Genomic DNA, 27,548 nt, shown 5'->3' with positions numbered 1-27,548 from the left:
TCGAATATTTGTTCTCATAACCGTAATAAGGATTCATAGATTTTATTTCGTAAACGCCAAATTCACAGAAGAAAGTGGACTGGTTATTATTAATAATAATTTTATATTTAGAAAATAAATTTAATCTATTTACTCTACTCTATTTACTCTATTTACTACTAATCTATTTACTCTACACTTCTTGATTTTTTGCACTTTTGTCTATCTCATTTGGGCTTCACTTTGAAATATCTAGAAAACTAAGAGCATTTTAAGAATAATGAAACTTTAGACAATATATCCACCTTCAACTGTTTCTGGAACATCATAATCGAGCCATTAATTAATTCATGAGATATGAATAAAACCTGCGTGCTGTACCGATTTCACTCATGAACTAGCACTTGAAATTTCTCGAACTATCAAATCATGCTTTTTAAAATTTTCTTCTTTCTTTTCTTTACACTGGCCGTTATACTTTCTCAGCCAAGGTTTTATACTATTTAAAATTAATTCTTTTGCCTTTTCAATTATTGAATCAAAAGATCCAATATATTATATCAATCAAAAATTTTCTGGAAGGCCTTATATCTGGAGAACTACATATAGTGTAGTCAAACCCAAACTATTACTTAACTCAGAATGATGTGCTTATTCAATAGAAAATACGAAAACTAGATTTAAGGGCCGTTCAAAAATTTTGTGGCCCCTGATTCAAAACTACTTATTGGCCAAGATCGCAATCTTTTGATGCATTTTTTGATCATTCCTGAAATTCTTGTTCTCTTATTTAGTGTTGCTCGCGAAACAAGGAATAGGTTTTTAAAATCGAGTTGAGAAGAAAAACTAGACAAGGCTAAAAATTTCACAGGTTTCGTGGGCAACGCTAATTCACTCAAGTTTTACATCTCAAACACTGCCTCAGTGTTGCATGATTCGTAGTATAAAAACTCCAAATTGATGAGCTGGTTGTATGTATCCTCGTCGCCAAAAGTGCCTTTACATCGCCGTGACGGGTATGTGACAGCGCAGTACATTAAAGAAGGGATGGTTGCATAAGAATTTGTGATTAATTTTGAAGAGTTTTTATTTTGACTAGGAAAATAAAGTAGGTATAGGGAGTAAAGACACAGATTTGAAGCATCAGTGCACTGTCATCTCTGAAAAGATTCGTATTATTGCCTTATATGTTAAGTTAAACACCACAACATCTGTCACTGATAGCGTAGATCATCTTACTTTTTAAAATTGCCTCTGTAGCCTATTTGTCCATACATTAATCTCCAGACATGATGTATAGAGAGGAGAAAGAAAGAGATACAACATCTGTAAGATTTATGTAATTCACTAAGGGACTATAGGAAACGACTAAGCTAATTACTGCTACTAGCGCTTTTTAATCTTCAGGGATTTACTACATGTTCGCAAAACATTATTCTAAGTCCTAAATCTGTGCGTGAATTATTTCGTTCGCCTCACTGTAATTATTTTAGAATGGAAACTGATTACGCTGAACGTGAAAATGTTTCTCGTAAAGCAAGGGCCGTAATAAATGTAAATAAGGTTCTCATTATTATATAAAACACATAAGTATTTATTCCGTGTATAGAACAATATAATACAGTAACTAAGCAACATCATAATCACTAACGCCCGCAGGATTTTTTTCAACGGGTGGAGGGGAAGTCCGATATAGAATGTTTCGTTTTATTCCCTATATATATTAACAGTCATAACATTTATCATTGATAGCGTATATCGTCTTTCGCCACTGTAGCTTATTAGTCAGAACATTCATCTCCAGACATGATGTCGAGAGAATAGAAAGAAATAGATATGAACAGTGGTGTAACTAATTTTACTGCGCCCTGGATCGATCGATCATCGATTTACTCATACTCCCCCAGGCCCTCTGCCACAGGAATTCAGCTGCTGCGTTATATATATGGTTCCATGTTAGAAGGGCCAAACAAAAGGGCAAAGACAGAAAGACCCGAGTCAAAAGGGCCCTGCGTCAAATGGGCCCGGGTCGAGATGGCCCCCTCGCTACAAAAGGGCCCGAGTCAAAAGATCTCCGCAACAACAGGGCACGAGTCAAAAGATCCTGCGTCAAACGGGCTCGGATCAAAAGGGCCCGAATCAAAACGCCCCTCATAAAAAGGACCCGGGTCGAAAGGTCTCCGCAACAAAAGGGCCCGAGTCAAAAGGCCCCGAGTGAAAAGGCCCCGAATCAAAACGACCCTCATAAAAAAGCCCGAGTCAAAAGGGACTCCGCTACAAAAGAGCCAGAGTCAAACGACCCTGCGTCAAAAGGGACCGAGTCAAAAGTGGCCGAATCAAAACGCCCCTCATAAAAAGAGTCATAGTCAAAAGGAGCCCACGAGAAAAGGATCCGAGTCAAAGGCCCTGCGTCAAATGAGCCCGGGTCAAAAGGGGCTCTGCCACAAAAGGGTCCGTGTGAAAACGACCCCACATCAAAAGGTCCCGGGTCAACAGGTCTCCACAACATAAGTCCCGAGTCAAAAGGGCCCGAATCAAAACGCCCGTCATAAAAAGGAGCAGAGTCAAAAGGGGCCCCGCTACGAAAGGGCCCGAGTCAAACGGCCGTAAGTCAAAAGGTCGCGGATTAAAAAGTCCCTAGTCAAAAGGGGCCAAATCAAAATGCACCTCAAAAAGAGCCCGGGTCAAAAGGGTTCCACGACAAAGTTACCTGAATCAAAAGACCCTGCGTCAAACGGACCCGGGTCAAAAAAGCCGGAGTCAAACGGCCCCGCGTCTAAAGGGCCCGGGTCGAAAGGTCTCCTCAACAAAAGGGCCCGAGCCAGAAGGCCCGAATCAAAACGCCCCTCATCAAAAGGGCCATAGTCAAAAGAGTCTCCCGACAAAAGACCCGAGTCAAAAGGACCTGCATTAAACGCGCCTGCGTCGAAATGGGCCCCGCTACAAAAGGGCCCGAGTGAAATCTGCCCCACATCAAAAGGGACCTGTTCAAAAGGTCTCCACAACATAAGGGCCCGAATCATAATGCCCCTCATAAAAAGGAGCCGAGTCCAAAGGGGTCCCCCTACTAAAGTGGCCGAGTCAAACGGCCGTGCGTCAAAAGGGTGCTGGTTTAAAGGGCTGGAGTCAAAAGGGGCCGACTCAAAACGCCCCTCATAAAAAGAACCCAAGTCAAAAGTGTTCCACGACAAAGGGACCCGAGTCAAAAGGCCCTGCGTCAAATGGACCCGGGTCAAATAAAGCCGGAGTCAAACGGGCCCGCGTCGAAAGGGCCCGGTCGAAATATTTCCTCAACAAACGGGCCCGAGACAGATGGCCCGAATCAAAACGCCCCTCATCAAAAGGGCCCGGGTCGGAATGTCTCCGCAACAAAAGGGCCTGAGAATCGTTTGTTAACACAACGCAAAAATTTGAGATTTAGATAGCGATAATAAACATAACAATTATAATGATGTCTGCAGAATTTTTGTGTATACTGGTACGGAATGACAACCAACGTCAGTAACAGAGGCGACTCTTGAGGGAAGTGACATTGGTAAAAATTAACATTTTACGAACGCAATCCACAAGAAGTTAACTGCACAAATGTATGATGGAATTTCATTTACGGTGGAAAACATTAACGGTCTCAAAACAAAAGATCAAACAAAACTAGTGATGAGCGCAAGAGTCTTGGTCTTGCAGTTTTTGCAAGAGTCTTGCATGCAAGACCAAGACCAAGACCAAGGGGTGCAAGACCAAGACCAAGACCACACCTGCAAGACCAAGACCAAGACCAAGACTCTTGCGCAAGAGTCTTGCACAAGTACCGTTTCGGTGGTAGAGCAGTCACATGTGGTTATACGGGTCCCTGGTTGGATTCTAGCATGCGCCATGGAAACTTTTTAGTGGGCAAACACCGTGTGCGTGGGTTTTCTCGGTAGAGACCTGCATGGGCCGGGCCTTGCCCGAGACCCGAAGCCCGGCCCTACCCGCGGGCCGGGCTTGGGCGGGCCGATTCTATTATTTCTTTGAGTCGGGCCGGGCTTGGGCCGATTAATTGCAATTCTTTAACCCTCGAGAAGTCGCGCTGAAAAAGTAACGCGAGTAGTCGCGCGCGGTCAAATGGACCGAACGAACATAATGTGTTGCAAAAATCGTTTTAAACAGTTTTCTTGTATTAGAAACGTAATTTTGTATATTTTCTGATTAAGAGGGAATAACATTTTTATTATTATACAGTAATAAGTTTTACAGTAATAACTATTAGAGAAACCTACAACTAGACATGTTATTTTTTTATTTCTCATTTGGAATAAAATGTTTTTGTCGTTACATATTTCTTTAGATAGATAGCTACGCACTGGTTTTATTGAAAATTCTAAACCTGATGATGATCTTTTGTTTTTGTCAACTTTGGTTCGTCTAAAATTAGAAATGCAATAGTAAATTAGTTAAAAATATACTATATAAACATAACAATAAAACAAAGCTTCACAGCGCATTTTACATTGAATTAGAGCTCAGTCGTAGCTTAGCGGTTAGCATACACGCCTTTGGCGTGGGACTGCCGGCTCGATTCCCGGTGGGACCTCATGTGGTTCGGATCCTTCGTTAAGCAGTAGGTCCACGTCTTACATAGCCTTGATGCTGAAAAGGGCGCTAAATTGAAATCAAATCAAATTTACATTGAATTATTTTAAGGTCCTGTTATTTTGAAACTTCACCTATACAGCACTACATTGAATTATTTTAAGTTATCTTCAAATTTACACTGTTCTACACTTCGTCGTCGCTTATTTCGTCCCCTCTTGCTCTGACTACATTCGGGGAATCGCTGGTCATTTCTGGGTTTAAGGTCTTCAGATTCGCTCGCAGACTCCTCACTTGACCTTTCGTGTTCACTCATATATAAATATTCGTTATGATCTTCCTCAGACAAAGCTTCCACGAGATCATGTCGGCTGATTTATCCAAATAGTCAATCCCTAACATATCCCTCCGTTGTTTTAAGCTGTTCAGTTCTAATTTTCTCTTTTCTCATACTTGGTATCAGTTTGTTAACTCTGTCGACCTCTCTTCCGTCCATTAAAATAATATTTATGTTTATAAAGCTTAAACACCTCCAAAGCAAAGGTCACGTGCAGAGCGAAACACTGAGAAAAAACATTACACGATTAGTCGCGCGCGGTGGAAAGCACCGCAGAATCACTAAACAATCACTAGTACTTAAACTAAACAACGGATAACGGAGTGATTGAGAAGGAATGTTTGGGAAGGTGAGGGGCAAGATTAGCTAGACGGAGAAGTCTGTCGGACAAACAGAATGGACACACGATCGAAAATAATTTCCCTGTGGTGCTTTTGACCGCGGCGCGACTACTCGAGGGTTAATAATTATTGACATTCGTTAAACGATAATTAGAATAAAGGCAAACGTTGAACAAGTGTGCCCGTGAAAAATGTTATAAAATGAAACTTCGAAAATTTATCGGGCCCGGGCCGGGCTTGGGCCAAGAATTTTAAAAAACTTATAGGGCCGGGCCGGGCTCGGGCTGAAAATCTCCAAAACCTTTCGGGTCCGGGCTGGGCCGCGCCTACATACATTCGGGCTGGATTGGGCTCGGGCCAAAAACTTCGGCCCGTGCAGGTCTCTATTTCTCGGTGTTTTGATGTTCCCTCCTACTTTCTTCAATCCACTATTTCATTCATTTCTCATGAATACCGTCTCCCTTAGCCCCAATGCATAATCGTGGGACGTTAAACTAGATATTTCGTTTCGTTTTAAAACATATTAGTGGTGTTTTTCTTCCAAAACTAAAGTGAAATGTAGTATTGAACATTGGTGATACCGTACACCATAGGTGTCGACTACATGGGTATGGCCTTGGCTCCCAGACTCAAGCATCCGTTGGGAATTTTTAATGTGTGCTCATAAAATTAATATCGAAATAACATTTTCATGACATTGAAAAAACTTAATACATGTAACCGCAAGTTTGATTTCATGGGCGGATGCTTATACGTTGAATAATTGTTTATCAATATAACTTTTAGCATCCTTAGGTATACGACACATCGAGGGTTGAGCGATATAACATTATCCTACAACAATAAATCTATGTCATAAAATTGAAAGTGACTATTTTTGTGACTCCTAATCTCTTGAACCACCCAACCGATCTCGATCAAATTTTCAACACAGATGGAGTTTGAGCCTGGGAGTGTTTTCATCATTTCACTTTGACGGTAAGCTTAGGAAAGGGGAGAAGGGGGAGTTATAGAATAATAAATAAAACTTAACAACTTCAACCAAACGAGTAATCTCGATCAAATTTTTAACATAGAGGAGGTTCAAGCCTGGAATGTTATATGTCAGTTCACTTTGGTGGTAGAACCTAAGGGGAGAAGAGCGAAAGGGTATATATATATATATATATATATATATATATATATATATATATATATATATATATATATATATATATATATATATATATATATATATATATAACTTAATAACTCTTGAACCACCTGACCGAACTCGATCTTATTTTAAGATAGATGAGGATCGGGCCTGAGATGGTTTTTATCAAATCACTTTGATCTTGAAGTTTCGGGGAGAGGGAGAGGAAAGATATTTAAAAATGATGGAAAATGACCGACATTGAAATGGAATCTATAGTTTTGGGCACCGCTAAGGTAAACAATGATACTTCCGGTGCTGTTTAAATCAAAATTCAGCCCCGTAGCTTGGCGGAGGGGAGGGGAGATATATAAAAATGATCGAAAATGGCGAATATTAGTGTCGAATCAATAGTTTTCGAGGTCGCTGACTTGAATACTGAGACTTCCTATACCATTTACGACCAAATTCAGCCTCGTAATTTGGGGAAGAGGGAGATGCATAATAATGATTAAAAATGACCAAATATTAGTGCCGAATCCATAGTTTCGTGGTCTCTGACACGAACAGTGACACTTGTGATGCCGTTTAAATCCAAATTCAGCCCGGCAACTTGGGGAGGAGGAAGAGAGGGAAACATAAAAATAATCGAAGATGACCGATATTAGAGAGCGCTTTACTAATAGTAAAAAAAGTGATTGACTAACGATATATATATATATATATATATATATATATATATATATATATATATATATATATATATATATATATATATATATATATATATATATATATATATATATAATTATTATTATTATTATTATTTTAGTTTAACCCAACAAAGTAGATACTTGATGCTAGTAATCCATATTCACAAATGAGACTTCAAATAACTTGGAGTTTGATGCCCTTATTTTGTATTTCTAATACAAGTCAACAGTATTTATATAAATTGAGTCTACACAAATGACATAGACAGTTGAGTTGTTTTCAGTTTTCCCTCAAATTATTCTAAAATATTAAGAGGTTTGATTATAATAATTATTATTTTAATTTTCTTTCCCTCTCTCTCTCTCTCTTTTTTTTTGTCAATATTGCTAAACATATCATCATCATAATAGCTATTCTGCTATTATTGGCAGGTTATTTGCTTCAACAGACAAGGTTTGACGTTCGGTGGTCCTCAGCTGGTCTCTTCGTCTTGACGTGGCAATTTTCGGTTTCAATACCTTCCTTCAACTAGTCTGCTTCGCTCCCTCCCTCTTTTTCCTTCTCTCTAGCACGTCCCTTGTAATACAGTTCCTCGTCAGCCAATATATTAAACAGTTTCCTTTCCCCCTCTTAACAATATCTAAAATTCTTCTTTTTTTCTCCTACTGCTAATATTTCTAACACATTCGTTTTCGTTCAACACGGCTAATTCTCTCCTTTTTTCTCCATGCCCATGTTTCGAAAGTCTGCAATTTTTTCATCGCTTTTGCGTAATGTGAATGTCTCTGCCCCATGGAAATGAAATGAAATCTTTGAGTTTTACGTCCCACGCTTATGCCGGTTAGGCTAAAGGAGACGGTGATAATGAGTGATGAATGAAATGGTGGAATGAAGAAAGTGGGAGGAAACGGGAGAACCCCGAGAAAACCCACGCACACGGTGTTTGTCCACCACAAAGTTCACTTGGCGGGGGCTGGGATCGAACCCGGCACCTCAAGCACCAGAGGTGAACGCTCTACCACTGAGCCACCGCGGCCCCCTCTGCCCCATGGAGTACATATTGGAATCAGTAAAACAAAAATTCAATATTTAATTGGAAGTTTGTTTAATACAAGAATTAGCTAATCGTGGTTGGAAAGAAAAATCTGACGCCTTTAGAGTGTAAAAATAATTTTGCAATTCATGGTATTTCAATAATCTGTGCCGTCTGATTTTCTTTCATGCGAAACAGGGGTAGCCTCCTCAGTTTGGGAACCAGTGGAATGTTGGATCTGTTAAAATATATATATATATATAAACAGATTACGAAACCCTGTGATTTAGGCATATCTTATAAGTAGTGAAGCATGGGCACATTAAAAAAAATAAAGGTCATAACCTATGTTGTACGCTATCATACTTACACGACGTTAAATTATATTACATTTAGAAACATACATTGTATTTCCGTTACTACTGGTGCTTTGTAGAGTTTATTATCCCTTATATCCATAGTAAAATTTACCTATGAAAAGCTTGAAATTTCTTAAATGCAAAGAGCTCCTCCGTGGCTAAGCGGTTAGCGTACGCGCCTTTGGCGTGGGAGGCCCGGGTTCGATTCCCGGCGGGAGCTCATGTGGTTCGGATTCCACGTTAATCAGTAGGTCCACGTCTCATATCGCCTCGCTGCTAAAAGGGACGCTAAACTAAAATCAACTCAACTCAACTCTTAAATGCAAGACTTGCAAGACTCTTGCATGCAAGACCAAGACCAAGACCAAGGGTTCCAGTGCAAGACCAAGACCAAGACTCGATGTGCAAGACCAAGACCAAGGCTCGATGTGCAAGACCAAGACCAAGACCTTGCGTTGAGTTGAGTTGATTTTAGTTTAGCGTCCCTTTCAGCAGCGAGGCTATATGAGACGTGGACCTACTGATTAACGTGGAATCCGAACCACATGAGCTCCCGCCGGGAATCGAACCCGGGTCTCCCACGCCAAAGGCGCGTACGCTAACAGCTTAGCCATGGAGGAGCTCAGACCAAGACCTTGCATTTGCTCATCACTAAACAAAACACATCAATCACTTTTTGTTCATTGTTATGCATATTGTGATTATTATTATTATTATTATTATTATTATTATTATTATATTACTTTTATTATTATTACCATTTTTATTAATAATAATATGCAAGATCAGTGGTAGCCCATGCCTTCAAACCAGTATACGCCACTGTTTGAAACTATGAAGTCTACATTAACATAGGTCGTCTTTCGATCATTTTATGTTCGAAGGTGTGCATGGGTGTCTTACCCCTTCCCCCAAAGCATGAAAAGCAAACACAGCCAGGGGCAGAGAGAGAGACACACACAGAACACACAGCTCGCTGTGTACCTGCAAGAGACCTATGGGTAACTATAGTTGCCCTCTTGTTACAAGGTGTTGAGTCAGGTAGTATCAAGGTCAGTTCCTGCAGTTGAACACGAAGTTTGACTGTTAGAAAACAGAAGCATATAACTAGTCTCATCTGTTTACTTTTCACGAATATTTTTCACCTTCATGTGTACAGATCACGTCTGGCGTACATTTAAAAGGCATGCTGTGTCAAGTATATATTCCCAAAAAGATATGAGTACTCAAAAGGCAAAAGCCTGTAGCTACTTTTGTTTTCCTTTTTCTATTAGCGTGGAAGCGTTGTTTCAACATCCTTCTTGCGGGAGCTCATGTGGTTCGGATTCCACGTTAATCAGTAGGTCCACGTCTCATATAGCCTCGTTGCTGAACGGGACGTTAAACTCAAAATCAACTCAACTCAACATCCTTCTTGTAGCTTGCTTAGCACTTTCACTTCATCTTTTTAGTTGAGCTTTCGGCTATGAATACTAGGGATGGCCACATTTTTTCGAAAAATACTTTTTCGAAAAATGAATTTTTCAAAAACGAAATTTTTTTCGAAAATACGAAATTTTTTTCGAGAAACGAAAAACGATTTTTTTTTCGAAAAAACGAAAACGAAATTTTTCCGAAAACCGGAAAACGAAAACTACCGAAAAACGGAAAACGGATAATTTTTGTAAAACAAACTGAGTTTATTTCATTTGTTAGTACTTCCAAACTATAGTATACTATGCATACGTATAGGAAGTCTTATAGAAGGGCTATGTTCAACTGTCTGCCTATCCATCCGTTCGTCTGTCAGCTGGTATCAGAGCAAGAGCGGCAAGAAATAGCGAGAAGCATACATGTAAGTTTGCAACACGAATAGATTCATCTAATGCATTTGACTTTTATTTAATAATCCAGAAGTGGTAGAGATCTATCGCTTTCTGCTACATTGTTGATCAACATAGAACACAAACGGTAACATATAGAAAGACGCGATTTTCCAGAACCAATTCAGTGTCCCAAGAATATATTCAATGTTCGCCCTTATTACACTTGCAGCTTAAGCTATGCATAAGTGTCGAAAATCTTGAGAATGGCTTTGTCCGTCTGTCTGTCGAGAGGTGTCAGAGCAAAACAGTAACAAATATTGAGAAGTCGTTTCTTGCGGTCGATTTAGAGCCCCTAAAATAGGTTCGATCTCCTAAATTAACCCTCCATTTAAAACCGTAAATGGTTCTAATACCATTTTTGGTTTCAATTTGTATCGCTATAGAACGAAAATCGTAATAGATAGCGAGAAGCGATTTGTTGCAAACAATTTAGCGTCTTAGACAACATACAACTATCCACAACATTTAATCAAAACCAGAAATTGTTTATATTTACTATTATTTCCGGTTTTAATACTGAATTACGAGATATCGAGATGTAGATTTTGGCAATCGATTCAACTAGCTAGAAATAGCTGTACCTTTTCCATTAATCCTCTATTCAGATCGGAAGTTGTTTAAAATAATCATTTTCGGTTTAACATTGATCGATATAGAACAAAAATGGTAATAGATAGCCACAAGTGTTTTTTTTTTTTAAAAAAAAAAAAAACGAATCTATACAGCGTCTCAAGAGTATATAAGCTATATATCATCTCAACGCACAATACTATCGAAATTGAAAGTGGCTGAATTTACTAGTATATTCAATAGGGATTCAATACGGATTTTTATAAAGGAAAAGATTGAAGAAATAGTGATGCGGTTTTTCGCGATCGACTAAGCGTTCTAAGAATAGACTCTACCTTCTCCCTTGATCTCTATTCACACCAGAAGTGGTTCAAATTAACGATTACAAGTTTCAACATTAATCGCCACAGAAGAAAATTGGTAATAAATAGCGACAAGTGGTTCATCTACAATCGATTCAGGTTCTCAAGAGGAAATACAATTACAATCCACAACACTCCACAAAGGCAGAAATGGTTGAAGGTTATTACTATTTTTGATTTTATAGGTAATACTAATTTCCATAGAGCAAAATCGGTCAGAGATATCGAGATGCATTTTTTAAAATTAATCCAGCATCCCAAGAATATATTCCACCTTCTTCGTTAACACTTTATTTGAACCGAAAGTGTTCAAATTAACCATTTCCGGTGTTAACACTTGTCGCGATAAAACAAAATTGTAATAGATAGCGACAAGCAAATTTCTGGAATCAATTCAGGGTTTTAAGAGAACATATCTTCATAACCTGCACCACTCTTCTGAAACGGAAATGCTTGATATTTACTACTACTTTCGGTTCCAATACTTATATGCATAGAACAATAACTATAAAAGATATCGAGAAGTTCTCTGAAATCGATTCAGCGTCCTAAAAATAGATTCCGTCTCCTCCCTTAACCCTCTATTCAAGCCGGAAGTGGTTCAAATTAGCCATTCCTGCTTTCAATCTTTATCGCCACAGAACAAAAACGATAACTGATAGCTAATAATGGCTTTTTGATATGGATTCAGCATCCGAGGAACAGATTCTATCTTTGATTTTATTAACCTATTCCAACCAAGAGTTTTAGTTGTGCTACTTGTTGTACTGAAGTTTTGAATATTCAATTCGCATGGATTGCAAGTCTGCCTCAGTTTTACACTGTGAAACGAATCTCATTTGTTTCTCTACAAAAACAGGAAAAAATGTATCACAATCATAGGGGATCCAGGGGTCGATCGCCCCCCAGAAGAGAACACTCCTATTTTATATATAAATAAAACCCATCCCAGAGTTGGAGCTCGTAAAAATAGCTCTAAGTAGCAGTATTACAACCCCTCCCCCCAGAAGTCCGTCCTGGATCCGCCCCTGATCACAACTCCCGGTTTCAGTATTGATCATCATAGAGCAAGCGAGAAGCATGAATTCAGTACCTTCGCAATAGACTATGTCCAAGTTTTATCCTGTGGTAGAAATTTACTACTATTTCTAATTTCAATAGTGATCACCATAGAGCAAAACTAATAAGAGATAATGAGATATGTTTATATATATGAATCCAGGATTCGAAGATTGTCATATCGATCGCTATCCCTCTATGTAAACCGGAAATAGTGAGAAACTACCATTTCCGATTTCATAGTAAAGAAAAGGCGATAACCGGAAGCAGTTTTTGATATGGATTCTATGCCACAATGGTAGTTTCCATCTCTAAGTTTAATGCAACCGAAAGTGATAAATACTTACTATATCTCTGGTTACAATATTTCTTTCTCATAGAACGAGAGAAGTACTAGGAAGCGACAAACGTTTCTTTTCAATATATAATTTTATAATTCCAAGAAAAGATTTCAAGCCCTGCAACTGGTCTAGTGGCTAGCGCGTATTCCTTTGATGCACAGGGTCCCGAGTGGGAAAACATTGAACGTGTTATGGTGGTTCGGATTCCACTTTATAATGTAGGTCCAAGTCTTGTATAGTCTTGCTCGATTCTGAAAAGGGACGCTGAACTTCAACAAACAACCAAATAAAAAATATTTCATCTTAGTAGTATTCTTCTACTGAAGTTAGTAGCAGTAAAAACTAATACGAAAACGAAGACCCACCTATTTAAAATTTGAATTCTCGTTTGATGAGATTATTATAGTCAGATACTTAGTTCTTTGTCTTACCGTATATAAAACATCTTTAGAACAAATAAACCATTCAATAGTATTTTGTTAGTATTAAATTGCCTATTTTTGAAAGCAATCAAATTGTTTTTGATACTGACTTAATTAGTTATAGAAAATAAGATAAATGAATGGGGGATCTTAGTGAGAAGTCTTTAGTATCAGTACATATAATCACTTCATGTTTCATATTTTGTTAAAATCAATTGTTAAAAGTCAATTTATTACAGAGTTGCAGTAGTAGTGGTCCCGTTATGGCTCGCCGAGTCAGCAAAAATTTTCTCGATTCTGATTGGCTGAGAGAGGTCACGTGACGTTAGGCCCCGCCCACGCGGGAAATTCAAATTTTCAGATCACGTGGTATGACGTCATTAGTCACCCTGCGGGGAAATCTCTCACCAGGGATTTTTAAAATTCGTTCCATTTTACGGGTAAGATGAGTGTTTATGATTGGTTGACAGCTGTCACGTGATTTTAGACCCTGCGATATTTGAAATTCGTTCCCTTTTACGGGTAAGATGAGTGCTTTGATACTTGATTCTGATTGGTTGACAGCTGTCACGTGATTTTAGACCCTGCGATATTTGAAATTCGTTCCCTTTTACGGGTAAGATGAGTGGTTTGGTACCTTGAATTTGATTGGTTGATAGCGGTCACATGATCTTAGACCCTGGGTTTTGAAATTTGGGTATCCTCTTTGATGAGTACTTTGGTACTACGATACTGATTGGCTGATAGAGGTTACATGATCTTAGACCCGCTACATGGTGAACAGGTCACATGGTATGACGTCATGTTTTACCCTTGCGGGAAAATCCATTACTAATTCGTTTCCTTTTACGGGTAAGATAAGTGCTTTGGTACCTTGATTCTGATTGGATGATAGAGATCACGTGATTTTAGGTCCTAGGATTTTTGAAATTAGGGTGTCCTTTCTGATGTATACTTTGGTATCTCGATTCTGATTAGTTGATAGAGGTCACATGATTTTAGACCCGCCACACGGTGAACAGAATACGTGGGAAAACCCCTCACTCATTTGTTTCCATTTTACGGGTAAGATGATTGCTTTGGTACCACGATGTTGATTGGTTGATAGAAATCGCATAATCTTACACCACACCCCAATGCTAGACATTCAGAGTGCTATGACGGCGATCCACCCTAGACCTGGATTTTAGAATTTTGTTCCCTTTTATGGTTATCCTTAAAGTTCCCATGGAGGTTCAACCTCCTCCTTAAATAACCTTTTTGGTATCATGATATTGTACTGAAGTTTACATTAAATATTATCATTCTTTTTGGCAGATAAGATGATTACCAGCTTTCTTACCTTGATGGAGATCATGTCCTTGAATTAGTAGCCTGTCTCTGGAAGTAACAATGGTGAAAGAGGGGTGTCGCTTGTAGATTTCTTATAACACATTGTTGTGAGTTTAAGCGATTTTTTAAACGCTCAGTAAGCGCTTCATTAATAAAAACAGTGTTGCCAGATTTTTCTTACCGAAACTGCTCCGGTTCTTTTCGAAACGGTTCCGCAGAGTGCAAGAAATTTAAACTAAAAATTTTTTCGAACTAAAAAAATTTCAAAACTAAAAAATTTTCAAACAAAAAATTTTCGAACTAAAAATTTTGAAACAAAAATTTCAAAAAAAATTTCGAACTAAAAAATTTAAACAAATTTTTCGAAAAAAAATTTAAACTAAAAACTTTCGAACCAAATTTTCAAATCAAAAAATTTTCAAACTAAAAAAAATTTAAATTTTCGAACCCCCAAAAAAATTCGAACTAAAAAATTAAAAATTTTTCGAAAAAAATATTTTAAACTAAAAACTTTCGAACTAAATTTTCAAATCAACATTTTTCGAACTAAAAATTTAAAAAAAAAAAATTCGAACCAATTTTTAAAAACAAGTTTCGAACTAAAGATGTAAACCACATTTAAAAATTTTCAAATCAATTTTTTTTCGAACTAAAATTAAAAACCAAATTTTGGACACTAAAAATTCTTTAATTAATTTTTCGAACAAAATCATTTAAACCAAATCTTGGCCATGATTTGAAAATAAGTGTTCAGGGTTTCAAGAAATAATAAAACACATTTTTTTTCAACTTGTTGTATTTTAACGAAAGGTATGTGCTCTTCTCATACAAGGTGATTAACATAATAAATACAGGATCTAGTTAATGAATATGTTGGACGTGTCATCATCTTCGAATCTTGTAGACGTATCCTGTAAAGAAAAAGAAGAAACAACGGATTACTTTAAGAATTTCTTTTTTCTGAAACAATAAAAACGAGTCAATATTGATAAGAGAGAAATAAAACTTACTCGTAAAAGATGGATGTGTTTAGGCTCATCTTCATCCTCGGGTACAAGATGACACCATTTCAACCACTGATGGATGTTTATGAACTCTTCTGGGTACTGCAATTTTTTTTGGTGTTGCTCCTTTATGGTCAAGATTCCCCCTTGGATACGAGATGACTACATTTCTTCCACTGATGGTGTTGGTGGTTTATGATCTCTTCTGGGTACTGCGTTTTTTTTCTTGGTGTTGCTGCTTTATGGTCAAGGATTGGAAAAAGGAAAAGGAAAAAAGAAATGGCGGCCTTATTGGGTGTTTACAGTTTTTTCTTCATCTTCTTTTTCCAGTTCCATCTTCTGTTTTTTAACGTACCCGTACGGAACCGTATCATAGGAATTGAATTCTTTAAATCGACGTTTTGTGTACTGGATACTGTACATTTTTTCTTCTTTGCGTGTGACGATGGTATGGTCTTTGGTCCTGCATATCTTATGGGGGATAGTGATGGTGACTTGTCCACGGCATTGATTTGTAATCATTTCTTTTAGCGTGTTGAAATTTAATTGTTGTCCTGCATTGTAATTTAATGTAAATCCTCTAATTTTGCATATGTAACTGGTGACGTTGGTATCCGGATTGTATATTTCTAGGCTGTAATTTTTTGGTCCTCCACTGACAAATGTCTTGATGTATGCTCGTGGTCCGTAAGATTCCATCTCATTCGATAAGCATCCCAAGTACGTTGAAGGTTCAATGGTTGGCTCTCCAGGCTTCTCCGTAAATATCACAGAATCCGTGTCGAAATATAAAACACGTTCCTGCAACATTTCCAGGTACTTGTACAGTTCCAGACGTGCCTGACATGTTGTAAATGCACCTAACACGACATTGGTGTTTCGGTTTTGAACAGGCACATGTTCATTGTACTCCCAGAACGCATACAACATCGTATCATTGATGGGTACAATTTGATGGAGTTTAATGTCGGGGGAAGTGAGTTTTTCATAAAATTCTTCAGGCCGATCAATAATTGTGGTCTGGCTAAAGTTTGTACGCTGGCAAAGCTTTCCCCATAGAGAGTTCCCACAAAGCTTAGATAAACTTCTTCGTGCAGGATTATTTTCAATTTTGGACGGATCCAATGCAATACCTTCACGCTCCAGGACGGTTTGTATGAATTTTGATTTGTCTTCTTCGGTCACACAGGAACTAGGCCAGCCAGACGCTTCCATTTTTGATTTCAAAAATGTATTGATATATTCCGTGAACAAGCCACCTGTTTTCGTGATGGGATCATATTGTTCAATGTCATAATCGTAAAATTTCAAAAATTTCCACTGGTTGATATCCTAATTCTATTGCTTTCTGGATTTCATATGATACCCATGTTCCAGTGAGGCATCGCTCCTGATCGTTGTGTGTACACGTTGCTGTAGGGTCTGGGTTCATTTCTTCGGCACACGCAGCACACAGTGGAAAGAGTAGTTTCTTGTTGCATCGGTAAGGCAGGAGACCATGATAAAGATGGCGACTTGGTAATATCGACATTTTGATTAGACCATTGACTTTATTTATTGGTGGTATATTTTCATCACCCTGTAGATAAATTCGTGGATGGCCTACAGGGTATTTAGCACACTTATTTATGTAAGGATAAAGTGAAACAATATCGAAATATTTTATTACTTCTCCTGCTTTTTCGTCGACTTGGTGGTACAATTTCACGCAATTGGTCCTTCCTCCAAAAAAGCTATCTCTTGGATTTAATGGTCTGCGGTTCATGTACGGGTGATTTTTCAGATACGTCGCCATTGCAGGATTTTGTTTTAAGAACTGATTAAATTCGCACTCCCACATTTCATGTACAATGTACCCCAATTCACGCAGTCTTGCATTTTTGCGTTGCGTTCGTTCATAACGGAATTCCATGGTGTCTTCTGGATTGCCATAGATGGGCTGATTACGGCCTGTAGTAATACATACTTTACACCCGTGATAAAAACAGCCAGCATGCTCGTAGACGTGCTCCTCTAACGTCTCAGGATCTTGGTAGTAGCCATCAACATGGAATCCCGCAATAAACACTTCTTTTTGTCGGGCCGCATGTAAGATTTGTTTTTCTTCGGTTTTTTCAATGTAGGCCAGCCATTGCATTGCAGCGATCGATTGGGTACTTCTCCATCGATAGCCATGTGCCGGTAGAATTCCTATGGTGTTGGGTTTAAGGAAATTCCGGCGGAATACTAAATTGGAGGCACTTGCAATCGTGATCGTCTCCAAGAAGGGATTCACTTTGGTTTCTGTTTCAAATGACGTCATAAACGAAACGCATGCTTGTCGCAGTACATTGACATCTTGAATACAATATTTGATAATTTCTTTCTGAAAATCAAACGTGTCATTACGATGATCGTTGTACCACTGCATGAACTTGTTTCTGTCTTCGACGGCCATTTCATCTGCACCATAATACTTCGTTTCTGGAAGTGGTCCAATATACGATTGATTCTCCTTGGTGTTGAAGAAATGCGGGAAGTAGCCTTTGGTTGCGGGTAAATTGAACGCTTTTGACAATTTACTTAATGCCATAGGTAGGAAGTTCAAAGAGTCAATGAACGTCAGATTATTCAAGGTTAAACTCAGTATCTTGGTCCCATTTAATATGACGTCAGGTCTCCATTGGCATTGTTCGACCATGGTCTTTAGGATGAAATGTCCATCGTATCCCTTAGCGTTGTGCGCGACACAGAAAATCCTATTTATATTGGGACGACGTTCCCGCAAGTACTGAAGAAAATTATAAACTGGATCCTCTCCTTGGAAAATATGCTGGCGCTGACCACACGTACTGCAAGACTGTTGGATATTATCGTTTTCAACACATGCGTAACATACTTGTTGTGCAACCAATAAATTTGGAATGTGTACATACGTATTATCGCCAATATTCGTGTCCTGCATAGATTCTATATCATAGAATATCAATAATGCTTTCTTTGCGTGCATGAGTGAAGGAACACCAGGTTTCAAACATTGGCGATCAGGAAGCATAAAACATTGATGTGATCCCGGAACAATCTTCTTACAAACATTGCAAAAGATCTCATTGCAATCATGAAGTCGTTGTCCTGTATGCACAAAAGAATATACTCTGTAACATCTAGTACATTGCTTCACCATTTTGCATATAGGTTCCCCTTGATGATATACAATATTACGATGATTGTTAAAACATTCTTCGCCGTAAAATTGCCGATTGCAGTCGTTGCATAATATCGGCGTTTGATTCTTGTCGCATAGAGGTCTCTGTAAACATTTGGAGCACGTTACAGGACAATTTTTTACATGTCTGTTACGTTCACTGTACTTTTTATGGCACGCTTCACAGTAGAACTTGGTTGCAAAACAAGCAGTTAAAGATTGGATGATGTCAAAATGGCCAGCCAAACAAATCAAATTTATGGGAGTGCGATTTTCATCGTTGGGCCCCTCGTACATGATATCATGGCCTGTGAAACTGGTATACACTGTAATTTTATATTCTTTGAGGTATGCCTGGAATTGTCGAATTTCATTTACACTGGCACCATGATCCAAATTGACTCCTGCATTTGAACATAACGCATCGACTTCATCGTCCACAACACATTTTCTCTGATTTTTATATTGCTTATGTCGTTTCATATCTGTATTCTTGTATTTTTTCAGGCCAATAGCAATAACAAGGGCGTACGCCAGGCACCTTGAATCTTGATTTTTTACGCGTACAATCCCACGCTTACTACGTAACAATTCTTCATTTTGAAGTATTCCTTGTGCTAAACGATCTCCATAGCCACGTGGAATATCCACACGATGAAAATGAACGGTGAATGGTTCGTGCAGGAGAAATGCATTGTTACTTTGTAACACTCTTTCGAACGAGGCCCACATCGTTTCCAGTGTCAGGTTTCGCGCTTGGCGAAAACTCACCCAAAACGGTTTATTGGTATTGCGTGGCGATATTACTGATAAACCAACCATCGCCTCATCGTCGACATTGACTAACAAATGGTCCAGCATTGCTTGGAAACTGTTATGTACATACTGTATGATATCGGTTCCTACGGGCGGTGCGTTGAATTGAATTTCGAGCATTCTGCCCTCGATGTTAAATCGTCTATAATGACGAGTGATTTCATTGCGAACAGTAAAACCCGATTCGGCCATGGTTAAAAATGAAAACAAACAAACAGGTACGGTAAAACAAATATGTAATGGGAAAAAGGAATTGAGCAGCGTGAATTTACTACAAAAGAAAAGAAGAAAGAAAAATCTTAATCATCTGATAAACAGGAAATCATAACATTCATGATAAATTCTTAACTAAGTAATTCATGTAAAGGTCCTGAGTTTGATTCCCTGGCGGTGGCGTTCAGAATCTCATTATTAAAGCACGTGTACTAGAAATTAAAGTTTTTAAAAAATAATTATGTTACTGAAATGTGTGTTTTATTGCTGTCAAACTCGAGACCATTACATCAGCATGTAACTGACCTATCATTCTATAGTGATAAAAAGAATGCATGAAATGAATGAATGTTTTAACAGTACTGAGATGTGACAAAGTACGCGTCAGCATTTTTTTCCACTCACAACGACCTTTAAATGATGCGTTTGCAAGTTGAAGAGATTCACCGAACATTAACGTAACACATACGTAATTGTCAAAACAAAATCTGTATAGCGTAAATCTTTTAACCAAATATTCATGCACTCTTTTTTATTTAAGCGGTTAGCGTACATGCTTCGGATGTGGAAGGCCCTGGTTCAATCCTCGGTGGGGTTTGCTTTCACACATCGGATCGCTGTCAACCCTTTTCTGAAATTTAATATTCTCATGCGTTATCATAAATTCTTTTCAAAACTAAGCTAAATGATTGACGTACACACCTCTGGCCCAGGTTCAATCCCGGGTGATTGCTCGAATATCACGTTAAGCTGAAGGGGACGCTAACTAAAATAATGGTTTCAAAGGGTATCGAACCATATTATTCTCAGGCATAGTTTCTGAAATTTTGTAATGCATTCTTTTCAAAACTAAGCGCACACATCTTTGGCCATGGTTCAATTCCCGACGGTAGTTCACATTCAACATTAAGCTGAAGGGACGCTAAACCATATCATTTATCGTGCTTACTTCTAATGTGTGGAGGTTCCTGATTCGTACTCCCACTTTCCCATTCCACTAATTCCTTCATAGTCTAAATATTTCGTACTAAAAGTAAAACAGTGTATTCGTGATCCGCCCACAAATATAAAATAAAAATGATTTTCGAATCTTGTGTGAAAAATAAAATCTCACTGAACTTATCTCAAATTCAATGAACGAAAAATCGGTGCAGTAAAACTTCTTAAATGAAGACACTTCTAAAAAAGTCTACCTTCTCACTCGATAGTTGAGAGCGATGTAGGATTTGAAAAATGAAATTTAGATTTTTATTTAGGTCGCTGTGAAAACGATGTCACCGTCAACCAATCAGAAACGAGGAAATTTATAAAATGACATCACAACGAACCAATCAAAACGCTCGCTGCTTTTGTCATGAATCACGAACCAAAACGATGTGTAACAATCGATCGTGACGTCATTCATGTTTCTCAATAGTTACAACATCTAGTATCGCAATTCCGATGCCAATTCCCTTCTGCCAGGATCATGTCACTACTTGTCGTAACTGTGACGACATTTCATTTTCCTCATATTCCATACGAGAATGTCAATGTTTGCTTTTTTCATGAATCATGCTGACACGTTCGTAGTACAACAAAAGTAATGCGATCCGCTGACGTTTGCATTTTCAATCATATGTACTTCTATGTCTACACACAAAGAAGTCTATCAGCATTTTATTTTTAATTCACGTTACACTGTCAGATTTATTTTCTTAAAGTATATGTGTATCCTTTTCAAGAACCATGGTTCGAAACCCACCAAGCACGATTAAAACCGAATTCATTCATAGCTAAACGATTAGCATACACATCTTTGGTTTGAAAGACCTGAGTTCGATTCCTGGAGAAACATTTCTTAGGATTTTTCTAAAACTTGGTTTAAATTTCTAGTTCGAAAATTTTAAAAGTTTAGTTCGATAAAAAGTTTGATTTGAAAATTTTTAGATGTGATTTACATCTTTAGTTCGAAACTTTTGTTTTTAAAAATGTTTTAGTTCGACAAAATTTTGTTTCAATTTTTTTTAGTTCGAAATTTTTTTTTGGGTTCGAAAATTTTTTGTTTGAAACTTTTTTGTTTCAAAATTTTTAGTTCGAAAATTTTTTGTTTGAAAATTTTTTAGTTTTGAAATTTTTTAGTTCGAAAAATTTTTAGTTTAAAATTTCTTGCACTCTGCGGAACCGTTTCGAAAAGAATCGGAGCAGTTTCGGTAAGAAAAATCTGGCAACACTGTTTCCATTAATGAAGCGCTTACTGAGCGTTTAAAAAATCGCTTAAACTCACAACAATGTGTTATAAGAAATCTACAAGCGACACCCCTTTTTCACCATTGTTACTTCCAGAGACATAGGCTACTAATTCAAGGACATGATCTCCATCAAGGTAAGAAAGCTGGTAATCATCTTATCTGCCAAAGAGAATGATAATATTTAATGTAAACTTCAGTACAATATCATGATACCAAAAAGGTTATTTAAGAGGAGGTTGAACCTCCATGGGAACTTTAAGGATAACCATAAAAGGGAACAAAATTCTAAAATCCAGGTCTAGGGTGGATCGCCGTCATAGCACTCTGAATGTCTAGCATTGGGGTGTGGTGTAAGATTATGCGATTTCTATCAACCAATCAACATCGTGGTACCAAAGCAATCATCTTACCCGTAAAATGGAAACAAATGAGTGAGGGGTTTTCCCACGTATTCTGTTCACCGTGTGGCGGGTCTAAAATCATGTGACCTCTATCAACTAATCAGAATCGAGATACCAAAGTATACATCACAAAGGACACCCTAATTTCAAAAATCCTAGGACCTAAAATCACGTGATCTCTATCATCCAATCAGAATCAAGGTACCAAAGCACTTATCTTACCCGTAAAAGGAAACGAATTAGTAATGGATTTTCCCGCAAGGGTAAAACATGACGTCATACCATGTGACCTGTTCACCATGTAGCGGGTCTAAGATCATGTAACCTCTATCAGCCAATCAGTATCGTAGTACCAAAGTACTCATCAAAGAGGATACCCAAATTTCAAAACCCAGGGTCTAAGATCATGTGACCGCTATCAACCAATCAAATTCAAGGTACCAAACCACTCATCTTACCCGTAAAAGGGAACGAATTTCAAATATCGCAGGGTCTAAAATCACGTGACAGCTGTCAACCAATCAGAATCAAGTATCAAAGCACTCATCTTACCCGTAAAAGGGAACGAATTTCAAATATCGCAGGGTCTAAAATCACGTGACAGCTGTCAACCAATCATAAACACTCATCTTACCCGTAAAAGGGAACGAATTTCAAAAATCCCTGGTGAGGGATTTCCCCGCAGGGTGACTCATGACGTCATACCACGTGATCTGAAAATTTGAATTTCCCGCGTGGGCGGGGCCTAACGTCACGTGACCTCTCTCAGCCAATCAGAATCGAGAAAATTTTTGCTGACTCGGCGAGCCATAACGGGACCACTACTACTGTTGCCTGATACTATCACGATCAGTTTATACAGCATCCTTCTATTTGGTAATTTATTAGTCTTTTTTTACATTATAAAATATAATATCGGGCTAATTGCTGTATCGCCGGACTAATTTTAGGAAATTTACCGGGTCAATTGGAGAATTTATTTAAGTTTATGAGGAAGAGTGATTGAAAGTCAGGTAAGGGGAATAGCAAAAGCTCAGATAGTGATTGCATTTGCTGGTTGTTTTTGATGTTGTAAGCGGCACTGTATGTGGAGACGGATGGACTATTTCGCGGAGAGGTACACTTGTTTTACTATACGAATCCACAGATTGTAAAATGTATAGATAAATTTGAGCAAATCTTTAATTTTCCCATTTCATGTCGAGAACAGAAACCAACAAACCCCTGTGGGGCTTCTAATCCGTTCCTACTACTATCACTACCCCTACTCCTACTCCTCCTCCTACTACTACTGCTACTCCTACTTATACTATGGATCCGTATAGTAAACCTACGCACCTAATAACATAATCTAACGTAACTTAATGTAATCCAACCAAATATAACCGAATGCAGTATATTTTGTTCCAGTTTTTCGATTTTCAAATTGATTCGGCGATTCAGCAGTAATGCCATATTGTCGATGACACATTAATAATCACTAGTAAATAATTATTTTTTAATATTCTGTAAAATATAAATTTTACACTGTTTACCTTTGTGAATTATTATTTCTAATTTATATCCCTCAAGAACCGAGAACCAAGGGTCTGTGGATCACAATATTTCATGCTGAGCTCGCACACGTACTAGACTTGTTAAAGTCTATGACCATATCAACTTTGGCCAATATCGGATGAGATTAACGCGTTTTAATGAAATTTATTCATTTAACTAAGTTCAAGTCCAAATTTTCTGAACAGTATTTTGAGAAAAAATACTGCTACAGGCTAGTCAGAGCATCAATGCAACTCTGTACTGTCAACAGTTGAGCCGTGTTTCAAAAAAAAAAAAAAAAAGACTCTGGAGCCAGCACTTCTGAATCGCAAAGGGGTCCTCCTCTTACAGGACAAAGCTAAGCCCCACGTGGCTAGGATAACCCGGGACACCATTCTACACTTTGGATGGGAAACACTATTGCATCCGCCATACTCCCCGGACATTGCACCGTCCGATTACCACCTGTTCCATTCCTTGGACAATCAGCTTAGAGGACACTAGCTGAAATCCCTAGTAGAGGTGCAAAATGCACTTGATACCTTTTTCGATTCACGGCCCACCAAGTTCTACCGCGATGGAATACATGGCCTTCCAAAACGTTGGCAGAAGGAGACTATTTTTGATCTTCCAGGTATGTCTTAGGTTAAATATCGATGTTTGAAGGTGTTGGGTGAAAAAGCGACAGATCTTTCTTGGTTACCTTTATAGTTACTAAGCTCGTCAAGATCTACCACCTTACCAAGTTTGGTAAAAATTGGACGAGTTCCATCTTTCGCGCTTTAATGAAATTTCTTGATTTCACTGATTCCAAACCTAACATTGATAGCTAATAACTCAGGAACAAAAAGTCTGCACATCATAATATTTTATATGAGCTTCCATGCATACCAAGCTTGTCAATATTTACGATCCTACCAACTTTAGTCAAGATCATTTGAGTTTAATCAAATGCGACTTGGTGAAATTTCTTGATATCACTAACTTAAAACACAAATTTGATTAGCAATAACTCTGGAACCAAAGTCCCAAACACCATAATATTTAACATGTGTACTAAATACATTGCAGTCCATAACCATACTAATTTTGGTCGTGATTGGATGAGTTTCGTCAATAGTAGCACTACACACTATCCTTTCATTAGATCGAGCTCCTCCGTGGCTTGGCGGTTAGCGTACGCGCCTTTGCCGTGTTAGACCCGCGTTCGATTCCCGGCGGGAGCTCATGTGGTTCGGATTCCACGTTAATCAATGAAATGAAATGAAATCTTTGAGTTTTACGTCCCACGGTTATGCCGGTTAGGCTAAAGGAGACGGTGATGATGAGAGATGAATGAAAATGGTGGAATGAAGAAAGTGGGAGAAAACGGGAGAACCCCGAGAAAACCCACGAGCACGGTGTTTGTCCACCACAAAGTTCACTTGGCGGAGGCTGGGATCGAACCCGGGACCCCAAGCATCAGAGGTGAACGTCCACGTTAATCAGTAGGTCCACGTCTCATATAGCCTCGCTGCTGAACGGGACGTTAAACTCAAAATCAATTCAACCTTTCATTAGATCCAAATACAAGGAGCACGGTAGCTCAGTGTTAGAACGCTTACCTCTTGTGCATTTGATCCCAGACCAAGTAAGTTCGTGGCAGACAACATCGTGTCCGTGTATTTTCCCGAGGTACTCCCATTTCCTCCCACATTATCATTCCACGATTTCCGAAAACTTTTCGAGAAACGAAAAATCATCAAAAAAGGGAAAACGAATTTTTCGAAAAAAATCTTTTCGAAAAAACGAAAAACGATTTTTTTCGAAAAACGAAAAATCTTTCGAAAAAACGGAAAACAAATTTTTTCGAAAAATGAAAGACGAAAAAATTTCCGAAAAACGAAAGACATTTTTTTTTTCGAAAAACGAACGAAAAAACGAGAAATGAAATTTCCGAAAATCAGATTTTTTAAAAAGGCCATCCCTAATGAATACCACCGCGACAAGTCGTGGTTCTTATGATAGTGGCGTATTTTCGTCCGGAGAAATTATGGAAATAATAAATAATGTAGACTCCGATGCTTTTGAAACGGACGATGAATGTAGTTTGTACGTAGATTCTAGCATCAATTTATGTGACACACATACCTCTTTTCATATAACATCGCTGTTGAACGGGACGTTAAACTCTAAATCAAAACTCAACACATACCTCTTTCTATTTAAAAATATTGTGTGGTATACAATATTCGGAATTCAAGATGGCTGCCATGATGTGCACTAAATCAATTATGTCGTTATTATTGTTCTGTCCCAATACTTTTCAGTAACCCTGTATACAGATCCACATGTCTTCTCACAGCAAAATTAATCTAATGTTTTCCACAGAATATTTTTCATACTAATATGTATTTTTATACTTTGATCCAGGAGTAGAAATGGAATTCTAGAAGTAAGGGAAAAGTCAGCAATAGATAAAGTTTGATTGAGCTATGTCACGAGAATACAAACTCAGAAAGACGGTAGTTAGGGGCGGACTGGCCAGGGCCCTTAGGTCACAATCGCGGCCTAGGCCCTCTAAGAAAACAATGAAAGAATAAAGAAAGAAAGAGAAAGAAAAGCTAAAACAAAAGAGAGCTAAATAATTCGGTAGCTCAGTGTTATTATGCTACCAACACACACTCCTCTTCCACCCTTCCATCAATCAGTAAGTTATCTTTTTTAATAAGGTCCTTTCGTTACTAGATTTGTGGCTAGGTCCATCTTTCACTATGGTCTTTTATTATCAGAAACTGTGATTTAGTTTGTACCTGGGACCTTGGGCCCTTCTTTCAATATATTAGACAGTTGGGTCCTTCTTTCATTACATTGAGAAGTTGGAGCCCTGGGCCCTTTATTCATTATATTGGGCAGTTGGGGCCCTTCTTTCATTTCATTGAGCAGTTGCGGTCCTACTCATGTTTTTCATCATGTTGAGCTGTTGGGACCTGGAACCTTTTTTCATAATGTAGGGTAGTTGCATCCCTTTCAAGCTTGAAGACTGGTGCCTGGTTTGTAGCTGGGTTCATATTTAACCACAGGCTGGTTGGTTCTTTATGGATGTTAATACACCTTGTAGGTCTATATTTGATAATTCAAAAATGGGAAAACAACGCATTTTTAAAAATTTATTTTCTATCAAAAAGTTTACAAAATAACAGGAGAAAACAGTGGAAGACGCCAAGAAAGCGGGCATTTCAACATAATGGTTGATTCTATCCAAGATGTTTCAGGGCTTAATCAGCTGGCTATAGTAATTCTCTGCGTTATAAACGGTCAAGTATTTGAGCGGCTGTTAGTAGTTGTCGTAAACAGCTTGGGCGTCTCTGGCAGGGGGACGATGGGGACGCGTCCCTCCAATATTTTGAAGTACAAATTATTCAATATTTTGTTCTAATTTAATTTATTTACTAACGGCAGAATAACATATAAATGATAATAATTATATTTATTTGTCATATAATATTCAGGCTGTGTAACAGAGTTCTTCATATGCCTCACGGGGTCCGTGAAGGTAAGCAGAAATGTAACAAATGGAATTAAAGATAATAAACAGGTTGGGCTAGATAGTACCATTTAAATAACTTTCTTTGATGTCCTCCCCAAATTGTATATGCCAGAGACGCCAGTGGTAAACAATGACACTTCAAGACAAGTAACTTATAATGAAATCAAAAGAGTACTTTGTGACAAAAATGTTTTGATGCTTGTGATGATATTG

The 27,548-nt window shown here is 38.2% G+C and overlaps 1 protein-coding gene across 1 annotated transcript in view; it reads left to right on the top strand.

Moving 5' to 3' along the window:
• LOC145671910 (prostatic acid phosphatase-like) overlaps window positions 1–27,548 on the top strand; it is a 188,802-nt gene that overhangs the window by 6,073 nt on the left and 155,181 nt on the right. The window lies entirely within an intron of this gene.

Source organism: Thermobia domestica, chromosome 15 (genome assembly GCF_964235325.1).
Source record: "Thermobia domestica chromosome 15, izTheDome1.hap1.1, whole genome shotgun sequence".
In the NCBI taxonomy this organism is placed as follows: domain Eukaryota; kingdom Metazoa; phylum Arthropoda; class Insecta; order Zygentoma; family Lepismatidae; genus Thermobia; species Thermobia domestica.
This window is presented reverse-complemented; position numbering and strand designations above follow the sequence as displayed.